Here is a 5,000-nt window from a genome sequence, read left to right as displayed (position 1 = left end):
TCAACTACTTTTCAGAGATAATAGCTAATTTCATTTATCATCATAATGAATCTATAGCTAATGAATGAATCTAATAGCTATAGATATAGCGAGTTAGCATAAAAGATGAACATACCAAACTATTATTATACCAAAAGAAACAAAACGATTATACCAATTTGAACCAGTTTTAAACTGGGGGAATCATTTTGGAGGCGCACGGCACCGGTGGTTCCGGCCGCCTGATGACGTAAAGTTATTTCCGCTGCAACCAGATCAAAAACCCAAACATGGTATTGATCCCAGCCTAGAGTCTGCAGGAGTTTAGATCCCATAGAAGGAGAGGACGCCGGTCAGGTGATCAAGTCAGGAAGTGATCTGCCTGTGATTCAGTTCAGTGAAGAGACGACACAATGCAGCCAAACTCTGAACCAATCATTTGAACTAAACATTTAACTGAACTGAACCCAGTGATTCAGTTCATTGAATATAAGGGAAGGTTGTTCTAAAGTGTTAACATGTTCACACAGTTAATACATTCTGATTCTTATTGGTTTATTGTCTTTTCACAGAACACCTGTGGTGTGTTTTCAGAGAAGCAGACAGTCATCGCTGCCCCCTGGTGGAGAGAGGAGGACATACACGTGTGTCCAATCAGCTTTTAAATACTAATAGTCATAACAGCAGCACAATGATGACATCATCAAGCTTTTAAATAGTCATAACAGCAGCACAATGATGACATCATCAAGCTTTTAAATAGTCATAACAGCAGCACAATGATGACATCATCAAGCTTTTAAATAGTCATAACAGCAGCACAATGATGACATCATCAAGCTTTTAAATAGTCATAACAGCAGCACAATGATGACATCATCAAACTTCTAAATAGTCATAACCATAGATATAGAAACATAGACACCTCATTGGCCTCTGCAGTTTGTTGGAGCCTGTTTCGTATGATTGCCGCCATATTTCCTGGGGGCACGGGCACTGGCCAATCACAGCGCGTTGACTACTGACCAATCACGGCACGTCTTTTCCAGGACTTGTCAGAATCCAGTTGTCCCGCCCCCATCTGCCTCTGATTGGCCAACCGAACGCCCCCTTCTGTGACGCACGTGGAAGTTTCCAGCTTACCCCCCGGAAGCGGAAGCGCGCCCGCCATACAGACGCCTCAGAGCCAGAGGAGGCGTCTACCTTTATATGTCTATGGTCATAACAGCAGCACAATGATGACATCATCAAGCTTTTAAATAGTAAAAAAAAAAAAAAAAAAAACAGCACAATGATGACATCATCAAGCTTTTCAATAGTCATAACAGCAGCACAATGATGACATCATCAAGCTTTTTAACAGATGTGTCTTTTAAACAAAATGCTAAGGATAATTAGTGTGGGGAGATTCATCAAATAACTGTTATAGTTTCTGTGGTCAGAAAACACAAACATAACATGTCAGTGACAACACTTGTACTGAGTTCTACACAAAGTGTTATGGAGACCAGCCAGCCAGCGTCGCCAGCCAGCGTGGAGACGGTTAACGTTACAATTCAAGGGTCCAGTTGTTTGTAATAACAGCGTTGTTTTAACACAACAAACTTAAAAACGATCAGCTCCGCTGTGTGGTGTAAATAAATCAGTATAAATGTAAGTTTAGTCCAGTATAAAGTAACAAACAAAACTTTCTAAATCGTCTTATATTCGTGGTCAAAAAAGTGTTTGCTGCCGTCCTCACTCAGGCTCCAAACATTTCCTCCTGTCCAACTGTCCCCCGACAGTCTGTCTGTCATTCCTTAATCAAGAGGTTCCTGCACCCTGTGGGTTCTATTGCATAGCTCAAGCAGCGGGGGGGCAGCAACGGGTGTCCAAACAGTAAATAAAATATAGATAACTAAATTGGCTCTAACATACCGGCCCCTAATTGTTAGCCGTCTAGGAGAACAATTACTTAAAAACAAAAAATGAGCCAATAAATCAAAACAAATGAAATCTCTTGAAGTAGGTGCTAGATTGTGATCTCTTCAGATTTGAGATGCACCTATCTTCAGTCTTAGGTTATTCAACGTTCAGCTTCTAAGAGAAGACACAGCTTATTTACTGGTCTCTCTAAAGTACTAGTTTTAGTCCTGATCCTCACGCTTCGCACAAGACCTTTTGATCCGGGTAAGGTTTCAATAATCCGGCCAAGCAGCCAGGAGTTCCTGGGAGCAGTATCATCCATGATCAAGACTAAATGGTTTTTGGTGAGGTTCCTTTTTGGTTTCAACCATTTACTTCTCTCTTGCATAATAATAATCAATGAGGAGCCGGTCATTATTGAGAAATAAACCCAGACAGAATGATTAGACCCTGACACAATAGCAGAGGGTCTTTATCACCCTGAAGGGCTTTATTTCTCATTAATGACCTGCTCCCCATTGATTATCCTGCTTATTACATGGCTACTTAATAAAGACATTCATAAATCTACCATAACAGTAATAACAAAACAAAGGATGAAAGTATTCATTAATTTATGGCAGAGCAACACGGTCGCCTCGGAAAACAACTGGAAGTGTTGATAAAATAGAATCAATATTCAGTTACTGTATTGATTATTTATGAGTCTTTGATTAGACAACAGTCTGTTATTGAGTTCAGAGGTCATTCATCAAAAGAAAAGCGCTGAATTCAGTGATTGACCAATCAGAATCAAGCATTCAACCAAGCCGTGTAATAAACTATATTAAAACATTAAATAAATGATCACACACACAATCAGAGTTCTTCATAACATTAATATTAATATCTGAATGGAAGTCAGTCAGCCATGTTTGTGAAAAAGGTTTTATTATTTTATAATTGACCATAAGTCATTTATTTTGTAATCATTTATAATGTGTGATAATTAACGTGTTACGATAATTATAACATCACTGTTTCCCTGTGATGGGTGGACCTGGTCCCTCTAGGGTGGTCTGAGGTGATGGGTGGACCTAGACCTTCTAGGCTGGTCCGGGGTTATGGGTGGACCTAGATCCTCTAGGGTGGTCTGAGGTGATGGGTTGTACGAGTTGTACAAACTCTTGTTTTATTGTTGCATTGTTTTATTGGATCTTGTTTAGTCGATACACTTATTTGTTTTAGCTCGTGCTCATTTGATTTAGCTATTTTGTCTCATCTGTTTAATAAAGTAGGTATAGCTGATATATTGCACTTTTACCTTAGCGCTAGGTATACTCTTAGTTGTTTGTTTTTGCAGGAAATGCGCTTAAGACTTCTAGTGATTAGTAGTTTCGTTCCCTACCTATGTTGAATGCACTTATTGTAAGTCGATTTGGTTAAAAGCGTCTGCTAAATGACTGTAATGTAAAGTCTGCTAAATGACTGTAATGTAAAGTCTGCTAAATGACTGTAATGGGTGGACCTAGACCTTCTAGGGTGGTCTGAGGTGATGGGTGGACCTAGACCTTCTAGGGTGGTCTGAGGTGATGGGTGGACCTAGACCCTCTAGGGTGGTCTGAGGTGATGGGTGGACCTAGACCTTCTAGGGTGGTCTGAGGTGATGGGTGAAACCGGGTCCACCCAAATTAGACAATGGTGGTCCACCACAGTCTATGAAATTAATGTGAAACACTGATGACATGCAATCATATTAAGTAAGGATTTATATGTAATCATTATGTAATAATTTACTTGTAATCATGAGCAGGGGAGCAGATCTCATTACAACTTCATAATATCAATAATATCACCAACATAGAGCTAACGCTAGGATTTAAACTAACTAATAATGTTCACAATGATTACAGTTTGTCTGACATTTGGTATAAAAAACAAATCCATGTTCAATGAAACAAACTATAATGTTATGATGTAAATAATCCATTATTGACATCACATGATTTAACAACAAACACATGCCTCCATGTTTAACTGATTTAACAACAAACACATGAACATGCCTCCATGTTTAACTGATTTAACAACAAACACATGAACATGCCTCCATGTTTAACTGATTTAACAACAAACACATGAACATGCCTCCATGTTTAACTGATTTAACAACAAACACATGAACATGCCTCCATGTTTAACTGATTTAACAACAATCACATGAACATGTCTCCATGTTTAACTGATTTAACTACAAACACATGAACATGCCTCCATGTTTAACTGATTTAACTACAAACACATGAACATGCCTCCATGTTTAACTGATTTAACTACAAACACATGAACATGCCTCCATGTTTAACTGATTTAACAACAAACACATGAACATGCCTCCATGTTTAACTGATTTAACAACAAACACATGAACATGCCTCCATGTTTAACTGATTTAACAACAAACACATGAACATGCCTCCATGTTTAACTGATTTAACTACAAACACATGAACATGCCTCCATGTTTAACTGATTTAACAACAAACACATGAACATGCCTCCATGTTTAACTGATTTAACAACAAACACATGAACATGCCTCCATGTTTAACTGATTTAACAACAAACACATTAACATGCCTCCATGTTTAACTGCAGGTTTTACAAACATTCATTCTTTCACATTAATTCAACATCATTTGAGATTTGATTTGATTTTGGTAAAAGATATACGAGAAAAATCACAAAACAACTTAAAACCCAAGATAACACATTAAAGTGTAATGAAACACTTGTTTACAATGTGTTCCTGCAGCATAACTAAAAGAATAAAAATAAAAATAAGAATGATAATGTTCTTTCTCCCTGGGATCTGCTCCCCTGACCATGAATGTTTTGAAGTTTAGCCGTTAGATTTTGGGTTTAATTTGCTTGGTTTGAATATCAATAAAAGAAGCAGAAACATTGTGTCTCATTGTGTCACTTTGACCTCCACAAGGTCACCAAGGTCAAACCTTTGTTTACCATGTTGATGATGAAGGGATGTGGACCATGTTGACTCAATGTGTGTGTTTGGTACTTTATTTTATTTAAGTTGTAATTAATGCAAGAGCATAGAAACAGAAGGCTTTGCTCTT

The 5,000-nt window shown here is 38.0% G+C and overlaps 1 protein-coding gene across 3 annotated transcripts in view; it reads left to right on the top strand.

The window, feature by feature from the left end:
- Window positions 1-4,815, top strand: part of LOC308087882 (H-2 class II histocompatibility antigen, E-S beta chain-like) — a 15,673-nt gene extending 10,858 nt beyond the window's left edge. For all 3 annotated transcript variants that reach the window (XM_080432102.1, XM_080432100.1, XM_080432101.1), the window contains one exon: window positions 552-4,815. The gene's annotated coding sequence lies outside the window, so the exon portion shown is untranslated. The remainder of the gene's footprint in view (window positions 1-551) is intronic.
- Window positions 4,816-5,000: the final 185 nt, after the last annotated feature.

Source organism: Gymnoscopelus braueri (assembly GCF_963280865.1).
Source record: "Gymnoscopelus braueri genome assembly, chromosome: 7".
In the NCBI taxonomy this organism is placed as follows: Eukaryota; Metazoa; Chordata; class Actinopteri; order Myctophiformes; family Myctophidae; genus Gymnoscopelus; species Gymnoscopelus braueri.
Note: the sequence above shows the minus strand (reverse complement) of the source record. Positions and strands in the feature narration are given on the sequence as shown.